Source organism: Oryzias latipes, chromosome 8 (assembly GCF_053564925.1).
Source record: "Oryzias latipes strain Hd-rR chromosome 8, Olatipes_Hd-rR_3.1".
Lineage (NCBI taxonomy): Eukaryota > Metazoa > Chordata > Actinopteri > Beloniformes > Adrianichthyidae > Oryzias > Oryzias latipes.
In genome coordinates this window covers 18,733,062-18,748,774 of record NC_136244.1, presented here as the reverse complement: position 1 = coordinate 18,748,774, position 15,713 = coordinate 18,733,062, and the positions used below count along the sequence as shown (strand labels likewise).

Here is a 15,713-nt window from a genome sequence, read left to right as displayed (position 1 = left end):
ATATATATATATATATATATATATATATATATATATATATATATATATATATATATATATATATATATATATATATATATATATATATATAAATGTTATCCACAGCACTTCAGGGCAAATCAGAAACTTGGGAGAGCTCAGTGATATTTAACTGAGGTGTGTTGTCAGTTCACATGACTTGTTTTCTGAAAGATTCTATTAAATTGAGTTTTAGACATTTTAGTCTTAGTAGTTCACTCGTAAAAATGTAGAACGAAATCCTCTTCATCTGTCACTCACTAATAATAAGCTCTTACACAAGCGAGGTTCAGGATAAGGTCTCCTTCACTGATAACAAATGAGTAGATTTTTAGTGGAAAATACTGATGTAAAGGTTTGACCTTTTTTCATAAAATGGGCTCAATGTGTCAGAAATGACAAGAAAATGCATTCGACACAATGCAGTTGTGAATCAAGTTTCCTGGTTCCTGTTAAAGAACTGCGTCAGTGGTCCTAATGCAAGCCAATCATGGCACACCATTTAAGAAGCCATAGAGGTCCCTGAACCCCACCTTTGGAAATCACGTGGTTAAGGCAATTAAAGAAAGGTGCCATACCAAGACAACGTGTGGGCGGGATGAAATTGCGCGTTATCCTCAAGAGTTGGGCTTCGATATAGAAAAAATTGCCCAACAACCTTTAGGCTGCCAGACTTTGTGTAAAAAGCTAAGATGCCAAATGGCGTAATGAGAATGATGCTACCGAGTCTGAAAGCAGTGCGTTAGTGGTCCTGATGAGAGAGCACACTGCTTGCGACAAAAGACCGGAGAGACCAGAGTGATCCGCTGTGCGCGTCAGGGCGCACAGGAGAACCGCATATGCATGTCCTGCGTGCTCTCCTCCTTTTAATGGGTGGCTTCGAGCCGCTGAGGTGCATGACGGCGAGAAGACGATGAGGATAACGCGCGAACAGGAGCATCAGACATTCAGGAGTCTGATTTAGCTCGCATGTTTTTGGCGAGGGAGGAACATTTGTTCACATGCTCCGTGTCTAAGTACCAGCGACGGGCAGGCAGCACCATCCAAACTTCTGTTTCATCCGCCTTCAGTTGTCTATTTTCTCCATCTTTACTTGCGTCCCGTTACTGTTTCCATCCAGGACTATGCTGTTATTTATTTTGATACCCACACGGGCGAATTTCCCGGATAGTCGAGTTTGTCCGTAAGGATTGTCCATCCACCGCTGCCTTTGTCTGTGCTTTAATCGGGTATTTTCCTCCCACAGTTTGTCCTTGTTTTTTCTTTCTTTCTTTTTGTCGTCGGTTTTTCTTTAAGATAGAAGCCTATTAATTTTTAATTCTTATGCATCTGCACGAAGACGGTACCAGGGAAGAGAAAGAGTCACACCAGAGGGGGAGAGAAGGAGGCGAGTGAGGAGAAAAAGCAGAATGAACGAGACACACTGAGCGGTCAAGAGAAGGGGAGATCGGAGGATTCTAGGTAAGACTGAGAGATATTTATTTTATTTAGTTTTTATTTTATTTTAGACTATATGCGCTATAAATGAGTAATACCAGAGTAAATATAAGGGATTGTGCCCAAAGCAGGCGTCCTGGATCAACCTTCATGAGGCGTTCAGGCATGTACTGTAATGGGATTTTATTTATTTAATATTTTATTGTTTGACGGAGAAGGAGTTCATAGTTACTGGTGCGTCAGCAGGGATCTGTGTATTTGAATATGCTCTGGCTCTCTAAAAAAAAGGGGAAAAGTCTAGTCTGGGTATAAGATCCTCTCCTTGGCCTGTGCAGTCCTAATGAATACTTTAGGAAAGAAATCTCTATATAGAAATGTATGTTTTTATAATACTCATATGATCTATAGGCTTAAAGGGCTGCTTATTTATACTACAAACATACAATTCTTTTCATATTTAGTAATATATATATATATATATATATATATATATATATATATATATATATATATATATATATATATATATATATATATATATATATATATATATATATATTTATATATATGGATGTTGCATTAGTATTTGAGAACATTAAATCCTTGCAAGGTAGGAATTGAGCATTAGAGGAATAAAGGCATCAGAGTGCAGTGTACAGTCCCAATCCTGCAGCATTAATCCTGTATCTCCTCAAATCATTACTTGTAGGTAGGCTTCTTGCAGATTTCAGAGTTCTCTGAAAAGAGCTTCAGGAGGCTTAAATGACTCCCAGCTTATCTGAAATTTAAATTAGATTACAGTTTTTACAAATTGCTTCTGGATCTTGAACCTTGGAGCTCTGTCCCACCACGTCTATTTAATCAGACGTGCCTCTGTTAGGTTTCGGGGTTCTTGTCACGAAAAAAATGTGGGTTCATTAAACTGCTGCTACTAATTCCCATTTTAATATCAACGTGTTTACAAAGATAGCATCAACTGCTTTTGTTGTTGTGATGATGGATGAAATTAAACAGTCGCCTTTGTGCGTTATTGTGGCAAAACTGAACCCAAGGAATCCTATCAGGAAGACTTCAATAACAGCTTTTTTCTCCAACATGCAAGCCTTTGGCTCATTTTGCATGAGTGCTGTCTTTGTCTTGCATATTCTTGGGGTAGAATTGCCAATCTTTACTTTTCTGAAGGGGCTGAATTCAAATTCTTCAGGTGGTAAAACAGCAATATTGCAACTGTCTGATTGTGTTATCTGGGCATTCAAGAAGCCAGGCCCAGAATTGGTTTACTGCCAAACACACTCCCCAGAAAGAGAGAAGGATTTATTTCCCCCTTGTCTGTGTGTCACATCACCATCAGAAATTATTCTTTGCTCTCAGTGCTTGAATGATAATCATATTTCATCAAGGCATTGATTATCATCAGACATTTAATAAGTTACTAATAATTTGATTTATTTCTATTATGAATATTTGAAGGTTTTGTAGTATTGGTGTCAGATTTGATTAGCATAATATTCAGCCAAAAGAACCACTTGCAAAGAAACTGTTTTTCTCAAAACCACCCAGCTAATGTTTGCAGCAACCAAATTACACAAACTTTATTTTTGTACAGCATTTATTAAAAAAAAAGATTACATTTAACACATAGACAAATGTAAAAGCATGACACAAAACGTGTGCGCACATGTGAAAGTGTGTATTTATTGCGGGATAACGTTTTTTTCTTTTCGCAAATGAAATATAGTTCTCAACATGGGTATTCCTACATTTTATTTTGCATTTTGTTTCTCTCCTTTATGCAATATTTATGTACACCCTTCAGCTCCTTCTCAAGGCTGACTAAATGAATATGTTAATAAAGAATAAGCAGAGAGACAAGCTCTGATATGAATTTCAAAAAATCACCACATAGATCTATTGCATTGATTGAAAAAATAATAATTTGCTTTATTTTCAAAAAGAGTGAAAACCGCTTTTTTTTCTAACTTTTCTTCAGGTTCATTGATGTATCGAGAATAACTTTTATTTATAGAAAAAAATGCTGAAAATGTTACACAGAGAGAATGGTGATTGGCTCTAGTTTAACAGCATCTTTAGAATTATTTTGACGATGTTGTCCATCGTCAAACGGACATTTACAATTATACCTTAGAAGTATGGAGAAAAAAAACATGAAGAAATGTTTGAGCAAGCAGAAAAATAAAAAGAAGAAAAAATTCAGCTTTGGAAAATATTGGATTCTAAAAGGAAAGAAACAATTTTGTTTATAAATTAGAATTGATGACAATCATATTGAAAATATTTACAGGTTATAGTATTTTAAGTGAATTTTAAGGTCAACCCTTCTTGTACAAGATTTACACAACAATTGTATCTCCAATATAAAAATATAAAACATTTTGACAAGGTTGTTTGGTCTAGAATGGAGTTATTCTGACTGGAGATTTTGACAGTGGAACTGCATTACATTTTGTTGGTAGGATTAATCTCTGAGTTCCCTTTTGATGATAAAAGGTCTCCAAATATGATATCCGATTAGAGCCATGAGTCTGGCATGCTCATCTGCCAGTCCCCATCATATTGTTGTCCAAAAAACAGGAGATTTTATCTGGAGTTATTGTGTCCACATAGATTTGATCTAACCCTTAGAGTATTTGTAACTGTAAGGAATAAAAACAAACCTTTGCTAAATTGAATTCTATCTGGCCGTGTGTATTTGACCTTTCTTTGTAATCCCATTTGTCCACCCAAAATCACTGCTGTCTATCATTTTAGTTCATGATTAGAGAGCTATCTTCATCCAATTCCATCTCTTTGGGATAGATTTGTTTTTATATAGTAAAAGATGTGGCGCTGGAGCCTATTTTTTATAGTCTCCCATGAGGTGGTTTGTACCTGTGTAGCCCTTGTGCGTGGGCTAAAAGTGGTTCTTTCATGGCCTTTTTTTGTAATGTCAAACTGCTCCGTCTCTGTCGGACATTTATTTCAGAATTTTTTTCTCTGTGCTGACCTAAAAACCTGGCATTGTGTCGAGCATGGTCCCTCACCCTTTTCCTTTTTACATGCTGCACTTTTTACCTGCCAGGGGCACTTGGGTGGTTGTCACCAGCTTGATAAGACTTACTCTGACAGGAACACCATTATGATTATAATGACAGCTATTGTGGTTCAATGTTTTACCACCACCAACAAAACATGCTGGAAATGGTTTTTAACAGCTGTCGCTGGACTCATTATTGCAATAAAAAATACCCTATTATGTTTACTAAGGCTATTTGTCCTGGGTTGACTGTTGTCCCCAAAATGCTAGATTACATATTGGAAACATAAATACGCAGAAATTGATTGGAAATAAAAGCAAAAGAAGAAGAAAATGAAAAGCAGAGTAAATTTTTAGAATGCAGATTTACACAAAAGAGAGTAGATAAAAAGTATTTTTGTTGTGACACTGAGGTGAGAAAGGAATGGTCATTATATTTCCACTTTAAAGTGAATGGCTTTTCGAGAGCTCTGTGATGCAGCCATGCACTTGTGGTGCTGCGTGAACCATAGGTCTGTGTTGCATTTGAAGAAAGTCTGAAGGTGTGGGTTTTAAGAGGGCAGTCTTACAGGAACCCTACCACACACTAATTTAATTTAGTGCTGCCAGCCTTGAGCATGTGTAGGCGCCGGCATGGCTAAAATGAACAGGAGGAACAAGAGCGCATGAACAGAAAAAAAAATCGATGAGGACTCTTTTTCATAAATGGAGTGGGTGTTAAATTAGCTGGATTGGCCCATGTTGCAGCACACTGGATTGAGTGCCTGGTGTATTTTGGTTGTGTCTATTGACTGAGAGACAACTTGGTGCAGAGCAGTAAAAAGACGCAGTGACGCTCAATCAATGCGACCAATCATCATCATTTACAGTATATTTCATTCAGTTTTACGCAGGTTTGGACAGGTGAGAGGGCCTTGGATCAGTTTTCAAAACAATCAAATCACATCCACTTAGTGTGGTATTTATTTCCATTTTTCTTATTTTGTGTTTATTTTGTTTCATTAGAATCACCCAAGAGGATCTGTGAAGAGAAAATGCCCCAACCACTTGGTTTTCGGAGCTTCCTTAATGATTAACCTGTATAACCCCTTTGAGCCTTTCTGGTTTTTCCATTCATGTTGTTAGAAGCAGCTTCAAAACATAAGCTATCGGCTCTTACCGTTGTCATTTCCTAACATGTGTTATAGGTCTTCAAGCCCCGGTGGCAAGATGCAATTTTGAAGACATTTGAGAATAATGATCACCAATCAGTGTAATCTTGCCCTGCAGGTTGTTTGACATTTTAAGGAACAGCTTTTGCCATGCATACATAATGGCACAATGCTTTTAACACCATGAAAATAAGTTTGGTAAATATGTATCCATAATTAGCTAAATAATGCGAGCAATCAGAAAAATGCATTGACACTAAAATGTGTGCCTAACATACAGGAAACGAGCAGGCTCTGGTGCACTTTAAAACAATTTTTTTACACTAAGATGTTGTTCCCTGAAGGAGCTAAAAGGAGAGAAATGACCAACATAGAAAAAAGAGGAAAAGTAGGTCCATTGGGGAGCTAGAGTCTTGTCCTCAGGTAATTGGAGCTGCTCTCCACATCCAACCTATCCATCTAAAAAAAGCAACAGATGAAAGGAAACAGGGATCAATTGACCTAATCGCTTATCCAATCAATCCTTATGTTTTTTCTGATAGCTTGATAGAGGGCACACTCTTGGAGTGGCAGATGAGCTCTTCTAATTGGCTCCACCAAACCAAGCCGAGTTGAGAGTTTGGAATGGCAGGAGGGGTTGTCACTCCTCCTTACACCAGGTGCTTTTATTCTACCGGTGTCAATACTGACACCTTTATCCTCATTATCTTCAGCTTAGTGCCACGTGCAGACTCTTTATCATTTAATCAGCCGCTGCAGGACTTCAGTATTTCTTTTTTTACTTCTTCATTCTCATAATACACCATAATGTACTTTCTGCCTGTTTCTGACTCCTCAGTCTAAATTACTCTGATAGTCAACATGGTCTGTCTTGTTGACAATTTTGGTCAGACGGCTGAATTAAGAAAGATGTTCATAGACAGTGATGTTGACCTGAGATTCACCTGAGTCTTTCCAGCAAAGATGGCTGCAGTGGGTTCATATTTGTGTCAGGAGCACTCCCTGCGGAGTATGTGGTGTTGGACTGTTGTGCGCCCGTTTGTGTTAGTGCATCTTATGTGCCACACTTGTGAGCTGTGAAAAGAGGGGCTGGAGCAAAAGAAACTGCTTGTTTTCCTTGTTTGCCAAGACGGTAGTCAATAGGAAAACAGGTAAAGAGAAGCGAGACAAAGTGGCGGCTGGGGGGGAAAGGAGGCAAGCTGGATTTCGGGTAAAGGGTGTAGATGCACCCTTTTTTTTTGTAAATGTTTTTTTTTTTTTTTTAAACAGCAACATTTTGCTCGAAGACGAGGCAGATTTGACAAAGAAGTGGGGCGGGGTGTGTCATGATGGAAAACGTGAATAAACATTAAGAGCAATGAACTTTGAGGGAGTTCACATGTAGAATGGATTAATTAAGGATTATAATTATGTTGGGACTTTGCAGGCCTCACCCGAGACTACCTAGTGCTGCGCCTTTCCAATCTACACGCCCTCTGCTTCTTTGCACACACGGACACAAGCCACCGGAAAACATCACTCACAGTTGCTGTATCATGGATTTACCTTTCTGAGATTGTGCACATAAGTGAATGAGTGCAGCATCATATTAACCTTTCTGCTTGGGTTATTTTAATCTGTCCACCACAATACTGGTCTCACGGCGTTAGCCTTTGTACTCATGCAACAAATGCATCATTCCCATCTGTGTTCTGCAGAGAACACGGTACAGTAAGCTCAGCTTGAGGGAAAAATCTGCTTAGAGACATGACACCAATTCAAATTTTAATATTCGGCTGATGAAATCAAGTCAGTATGGTGCTGCTTATGAAAAGAGGTGCTACAGTACAGATGTGTAGCTTCATTAACACACGTGCTTGTAAATTTCGAAAAAATGTAAAGATTAATAAAACTTTTTTCTTTTGCATTCATTTTACTGCGTAAAAAATCTTTGCTGGTGCCACTGCATCAAGGAAAAAAATAAAGACACAATTTGATTTTTTTTCCTCCCTGATAAAATACTTTCCTGTTTTTTAACCCCTAAGTGCTCTGCCGTCTTTAGTTGCCCACCATTGGCTTACTATGTTATTTTCCAATGAATCATGAGCAAATCGTCTACAGTGGGTTTATAAAAATGCCTCCTGTGGTTGGACGTGGCATTTGGGAGTGAATATAAACAGTGAGACTGTGAGCTGTAAAATACAGGACAACCCAGAGCTGGGAAGCTGTTGAAAGATATGCGGCACTGAAAACCTTTTCTTCTTTTAGCATCGAGATAGGATTGAGGGTGCAATATCTCATGTCCACAAGGTAAATGAAGACATTTTTGTATTCTCCTGTAAAAATGAAAAACAACCAACTCACACACAGAAGCAATTTTAATGTTGTTGAATAAAATGCCATTAAAATTCACAATGCCTGCTCAGCAAAACCTTTATAGAAACTCCAATATTTTATGTGTATTTTCCTTGTAATTCTGCAGCTTTGTAGCAATGGGAAAAATTTCTATTTAGGACCAAGTTTTGTTAAGAGAAAAGCAACATGCAGGATGGTGAAGGCTATGTCTCTAAATGAACGCATTGACAGCTCTGCCAGAATATAAATACGCTCATAACCCTGTAACGATCACCTTCATACCATTTGTGCTTCTCAATTGATAATGGTGAATGAACCTGAGCAACATGTTATTGCATCATGTGACCACAAAAGACGTTTATTGGACCGCATTTTAACCTCCGGGCAACTCAACTGCTGGAAAATGCAGTGAAGATTCATCGTAACATAAACTGGCCACTAGAAGCAGGCTTAGACACATTTCTGCTGCCACAGACGCTTTTAGGGAGCAGAATGGGAGAGGATTTAATTGAATCTTTGATCATTATAGAATTACCATGTGCCTTCTTGGCACCCTGGTTATTGTTTTGTGGATTAATCATTTTCTTTCAACAAATTGTGGAATCCACACAGCAAATCAGTGTGCTGCCTTCTTGACATAGATATGCAGGTGGAGCAAGGGAATTTTAATGTGCTCTTGCCCTCCAATTGGCTCCAGTCATCCATGCAACTTGATTTATTTGACAGATTGGTTTTATTGATTTACTGAATTAATGTGGTACCGGTTTAATCAGTGTGCTATAGAACTGTGTGGAATTTGACATCTCCGTGAACTCAAATGAATTGAGTGTACAATATTGATTTGGTTATCTACAGTATTTATTCAGCTATTTGTCTAAGAGCTTATTAAGTCAGTACTTAGTAAAAATGTGCTGTGGCTTTGTGTTTATGGGCCTGAGCAGGTGTTTTTTTGTGTGTATCCGTGTTTCTGTAGCCTTGTCATGATAAAAAGCTGTCTCCCAGTTAGTGGAAAGCGGTAATGTGAATTTATTCCTCTTCTTTTCTGCATGTGCCAAAGAAGCATGCTTCTACTGTTGGTCAGAATGTGGCAAACCATGTGCACATGTGTTCAACGTGTACTTGCGAGCATGCACATATTAACCTGGATAAAAACTCCCTGCAAGCCCATTTTAAGCATACATGGCAAATTGTAAGAGTCGGCCCGCAAAGTTGTCCTTTTTTTTTTAGTGGCAGCCTGCACCGTACATGCACGTTGTTTTTTGTAAGATTAGAACAGCGCACCAATGTAGTTGTGATTGAGGAGTTTATGTCAGCATGGAAGAGGGAGAGCCATTCTCTAATTAGAGCTACCTTTGGATGCTTTCTGACAGCTGTCGCATCTGATTCTGCAGCCTCTGGAAGAACAGCAATTGTTTGTTTAGACTCATTATGGATGAAAGTAGAAACCTCAAATGTCTACTTTCTTCTAGTCCATATGTACCAGAATGCATTGCACAAAATCCCTGCTGGTTAATTAGATACCTGGGTCTATAGAGTGAAAACTCTACTGCAGTTTTTATGGAGTTTTTAGGGTCCATTGTGCACGAAAAATGTAAAAGATTTAAAATCCTGGTTAAATGATGACTACTTTTATAAAACTTAACATGAAAATTTAAGCATGCCAAACCTAAAGGGCACTTTTCTTTTTTTCTTTGTGTTTTATTGTGAAAAGAAAATGAGAAAGGAGAGAGTGAGAATAAACCGTCATGATAAAAAGACCAAATAGTGTTACTGGGTAACTACGCTTTAAATATTGTGAGTACCTTCATGGATCTACACGTTGTTCTGGAGATTTGCACCATCGCGTCAAACTTATAGCTCCTTGTTTGCGTTTTAGTCTTTGGAGTTGAATGTGAAAGCTTTCTCTGCGCTGGCATTGACCCTTCCTTCCTTTCTCCCTTTATTTATCTTTTTTCTTACACAGATTGGTTTATTGAAGATTTTAAATTGTTCTTTAGAACAGAATGTGTGTGAGGTGGTAAATCTCCATGTTGCTCCAACTGGAAACTTGTCCATGATGCTTTTACCCAAAGATAGTTGAGTCAGGCTCCAATAAGCTAGGAAACTAGAACAAAGCAGGGAAAGATAATTAATGGATGAAGGCTTTTATTCTCTTTTTGCCTCAGAACATTGGGGATTATTAAAACATATATTATCCCTTTCTATAATGTCTACTGCATGTTAGAAATCTTATTTTTCTAGTCTTTACAGCAATAGAGCTTGCTCTTTTTGCTAAAAAATCCAAATATTCTGTAAGAAATAAGGAAATAAATTAAAATAAAGTAGGCTAAAAAGTCATGCCAGAATAATAAAAAAAGAAACTCCAATAACTGATTTAATGATTTCAGTAATTCCTATTTGCATCATTGGTTCCTTGAATTCTCAAAATCAGTTTTCAACTTATTCAATAGTTTCACCCCAGAAGGAAATATTCAACACCGTAATGTAGGGTGAATGCTTATGGGTCCTAAAAAAATAAAAAAGGGGAAAACCACAAATGGGCAACAAAAGGGTATGCAAGGGTTTACCTTTTCATGTAATGTTATGTATGATGGCAGAAATTAAAGCTGTCTCAATGTCTGCTTATTTAATCATATGTCATGTGCTGCAGCTTGGGTCATAATTATCATATTTTTAAACAAACACAAAGGTCAGCATTCTGTATTCCAGTGACATTTATGCCATGCATTCTATTACACAGTAAGACGTATGACTAAACACATCATGGAGGGGATCCCTACAGGCGTATTTATGAAAAAGCTTTAGGTTTTTTTTTTTTGTATTTTCTTCAGTTTTTAATATGTCCGAGTAGTAATTTTTTTCAAATGAATATTTATTTTTAAATTTACCTCTGATTTAAACCAAGGAAAAAGAATCATTGGAGAAATCTTGACAGGTGCTCTGCGAGTGGCTTTGCACATTATTCATCCCAACAGAACAGATGCTAACTCTTTACATTTGTCTTTTATGCCAAAATAGTCTTTTGCTTGGCTGCTTTGCATCATTTTAGTCAGTGAATTTGGTTTACAAAGCATGTTCTTTTTCCTTTTATTTCATTGTCCAAGTGGACAGTGACTATAAAGACATATCTTATCTCTTATCTTTTTCCCCATTTTTTGCTTTAAAAGCTTTAAAGTTGTATTTTTTTAATGATTTAATGATTATTTAAAAATTCCAACCTGCTATAATTTGTGTCACACTCCATCAGGATGAATCCATTTTTGTGATCTTTTTATTTACACTGATGACAGTTTTTTTTTCTGGTGCCTTTAAACATATTTTGACATTTCTTATAGTTTTCATCCCACGTAAACAACAGCTTGTTAACCTAACATGTGCAGTTTACAGACCTAAATTTAGACAAGCCTACTGTCTGCCTTAATCCATACCTGTTTACACTGTTTTGCCTCTGCTCTCTGCTCCTACATGCACCTGTGTGCACTTATCTTCCTCTGCAAGTGTACTTACATTTACCCTACGATCACCTTCTCTCTGCCCATGTGCCCCCACATCCCCCAGTTTTAGCTTCTGATGCAAGCAGATATGGATGAAAATACAAACGACCCTTGATGAACCCAGATATTGAGCTGTTTTAAAGCTGGAGGCTTTGAACAATATCCCTTCTCTGCTCGAACATGCTGGAGACGGAGGGGTTAGGGTTTCTCATTACATCAGGGTTTAATATGGGATTTATGACCCATGTCCCTTGCAGTCGTCTCTCCCTCCACTGCCACTTGTTCCGCTGGGTAGAATTAGCAGGTTAGAGGTGAGGAAAACAAACAAATTATATAGAAACAAATGCAACACCTAATAAGCACATTAAAACACGAAGAGAGGGTGTTCTGCAGAACAGACGCTGAGTAAGGGAGAGAAAAAGGAGGTGCGGGGTATAACCTTTTCTTACTCTCACTGTTTTCTGTTTTTTGCATTTCCCTCTAATTTTCTCCAGCCCTGCTGTCCCCTCCACCCCTTGTGACTCGCTGGTGGGGCTCTCTGAGGAGATCATCTCAGAGCATGGGCAGTGTGAAACAGATGGGTGGATGATGGATCTGACATGATAGACAGCAGGGTGATGGATGGCTGGCTGGCTGATAGGGGATTAATGCACTGCTGAGGCCGCTGCCTCACAGCGGATGGCTTAGTGATAGATAGATAAAACTGACGAGCAGATAAACAAGAGAGCACTAATCCACGCCCCTTTGATGGACAGAAAATCAAAGGGAGGCAAAAGAATCACAGACAGAGAGGAGGACCTTTAAACTGTCTTTGCAAGGTGTTTCAGCTTTCATGCTAGGGAGTGAAAGAAGATGCAAGGTAAGAATGAGATGTGGTGCTGCGGAAAAGTTGAGATTTTCATATAAAATGGTGGCTGTGAATTGTTTGTGCGTTTTTATTTGTTAGCATTGTGTGGTGTGGATCCAGTATGGGGTGTAACAGAACCTGTTTCAAGTGATGGCCTACAGTCTAACACCAGAGCAGAGATAAGGCAGAGTGGCAAATTGGCCATAGTGGTCTCTGACAGGATTCTTAGGAAGTCCTGAGTGTGTTGGTTGGAAAACGGAGATAAGAACAGTTGCCGATTTCATTTATTGGCACAACAGCTTAAGCTCCTGTGTGATGTGTGTTTATAAAGGCTTCAGACTTATGCAATTCAGCTAACTGGTGAGTTGAAAAAGCCCATCTTCACGGGCAGATGGGGGGGAAAAAAAATGAGGAAATGGAGCACAAGCCAAGTGAGCGTGCTCTTCTCAAAACAGAGAGCAAACTGTCCATCCTTGTTTTATTATTGAGTGCTAAGCTTTGTCTCTGTTCACCATTTCAGGGGACCCCAGGGGTTCTGGCATCGATCGGGTGTGCTTAGAATGCACTCCACTGTCACTTATTTAAACACAGCAAAAAGGTAGCCAACAGAAACAAGCCTTTTATTTATCAAGCCTCTGATTTTGGCTACATGGATGACAACCTAATTAACACTTAAAGAAGCTCTTAAATCTTATATTGAGATAGAAGCAATCTATTTAGAGAAGGAGGTAACGGTCTTGACTGCAGAGAGTTATGGAGGCTGAACAGAAAGGTGTAGGTCTCCTCCATCCAGGAGGTTAATTAGTAGGTGGGACGAACTGGAGGAGAAGTGCGTGACAGAGACAAGCAAAAAAAGGAAGAGGCAAAGAAAAGGAGTCAGTAGATGAAAGAAAGCAGGAGACTGAAGCGTTGAGGCAAAGATCCAAAAACCAGATGAGAGCGCAAGTGGCTGGGTCAGAGAATAAATGTCAAATGAATGGAATTGTGTTAACAAGATAAGGCCTGAGCCAGTGAACAAACTGCTAATCAAACAAGTGCGACAGTACAAAGTCATGTATATTCACGTAGATTGTGCGGGGACACACTGTGACCACAGAAGAATGACCAGGGCATGATGGAAGAGACTAAGTGAGTGAGTAATGGGGGTTAGCAATGGGTGTGTTGACAGAAAGTGTCAGTTTTAACTACACTGACCTATGAATACCGATTGCAAGTACAAGTGGTTGAATTTGAGTGCCAGCTTGGACGTGAACTGACTGTAAAATAAATGCGAAATTTGAGCTAAATGTGAAATGAATGTAAATAGGGAAAAGGAGGCGGATGGTGTTTGAACATCTATCTTCTCGTGTCAGTCTGTTGTTTTCTCTGTATCATTACAAGCGGATACTGCAGATGAGCATCTCTTTTGTGTCTTTCGTATATTATGGCACCTACATGTGAACGCCGTATTTCATATGCAGTGTAATAATAAACTGTAATGTTTGAGTTTTTTTCTCTAAACAAGTCCTTTAGTCCCTTTTGTCATCACTGTAGCAAAATTAAGGTTTGGGTTATTGGTTCAGAATGAACTATTAAATTATAGTTCCTACAGGGGTGTATTGCTATTTTTAATCAAGGGTTGGCTTTTTTCAATTTAAAAGTAGGATTCTTTGCTTTCATACCCTGGTATTGTGCTGTTGCTCTCTGAAATCTCCACGCTCACACTCAGAAAATACCAGCCTGCATGAAGATTTTCTAAGCTTTACCTGATAACTCCACATCTGCTGCTTTTCAAAATGTCATGGTCTCCATTTGAAGTTTGAAGCCTTTTCCCATTACACTTTTGTTGTTTTTTGTAACTCAAATATCCTTAAAATAATAATCCTTTTAAAAAGATTACCACCAAAACATTTTTATTATATTTCACAAATTTCATGACTATGTATCACCTTCAAACGAATACGTCTTACTGTGTTTATTCCAAATGTCAGTTGTCTTTTGCGCGATGGCAAAAATAATTTTAGGACCTTTTGCAGAGATAGATTAATTCAGGTCCAGTCATAAGCAGTCTAATTTATAATGATTCAAATCAGTTTTGTCCAATTAATGATGCTGTTGCTGTCCTATTATAGAGATGTCACTTTTAATGAACAAAAGAATTACTGGCAGCAAATATCAGTTGCTCACATAGTAATGGCATAACTGCTGAGGTTATTTGTAAATGAACATGTACAGATGTAATTAAGAAAATCCCATTGAGTTGCTAACAATAAAAAGCATTTTGTAATTTAAATTGAAATTTAAATTAAACTTTATTTGCATAGTACTTTTCCTGCTACAAAGCATCTTAAAATGCTTCTCATGTTAAAAATAAAATGAAATCAAATAAATAAATAAAAACACATAAAAACCTAACAATACACATCCCACAAGTACGATCAAAATTAATCAAATGAATTGTTAATAAAATTTATCAAATCTAATGAAAACATGTGGACAAGTAAAAACTACATAAAGACTACTAAAAAGATGAGTTTTACGTTTTTTTCTTAAAAACTTCCACAATGCAATAAGCTTTCACGTCTTCAGGCAGGCTGTTCCACAGGCGAGGTCCACAGTGCTGATATGTGGCCTCATCGTGGGTTTTTGTTCTGTCTTTTGGGACTACCAGCAGACCTTCACCTGCGGACCTGAGGGCTCTGTGAGGGTAAGAAACTAAATTTAAATCTGATAAAAATTTGTAATTCAAAATTGAGAAATTATAAATGTGAATAAATAATAATAATAATAATAATAATAATAATAATAATAATAATAATAATAATAATAATAATAATAATAATAATAATAATAATAATAATAATAACTCACAATTCATTCATTCATCTTCTAAACCCGTTCTGTCTCTTTCGGGGTCACAGGACTGACGTAGCCTATCCTGGACAGGTTGCCAGTCTGTCGCACATAATAATAATGATAATAATAATAATAATTTAATAGATATTACATTGTTAGGTTAAACTAGTTCATCCACATGGAAGACGCGTCATTCAAGAATTTTGGTCAGAGAAATTTAACAACAGAAACCTGAGACTAAAATGTTCCTTGATAAATCCTGCCTTGTTGCGATGCTTAAAGTGGGAACCATTTTGTCTCGTGTAATAAATGAGCATCTTCACATTGGTTGGTAGAGGAACACTAAACGATGCCAGAGCTCGATTAAAGGAGCAGTTACCTGAAAGCGGCAAGATGATTTATTCTTGCTTTTTCTTTCTCTGGTGATACACGTGGTTTGTTTGCTTCAGAAGACAAGAAGGTAAACCTTGTTTAGACGAGTTTGACACTAAGCGAATGGTTATTCGCTTAGTGTGGGGATGCGTGTGTTGTCGTATGTTCCGTACCGCCTGTGCAATGCTTAA

General features: G+C 37.8%; 1 protein-coding gene across 2 annotated transcripts in view; it reads left to right on the top strand.

Annotated features, from left to right (window-relative positions):
* The first annotated feature begins 804 nt into the window (after positions 1-804).
* Positions 805-15,713, top strand: part of adgrl1a (adhesion G protein-coupled receptor L1a) — a 97,348-nt gene continuing 82,439 nt past the window's right edge. Inside the window, exons 1-2 of one of the 2 annotated variants that reach the window (XM_078951640.1) lie at positions 814-1,247; positions 1,358-1,479. The gene's annotated coding sequence lies outside the window, so the exon portion shown is untranslated. Of the gene's footprint in view, positions 1,480-15,713 lie in introns of both variants that reach the window. The other variant, XM_011478090.4, reaches the window with a different exon arrangement.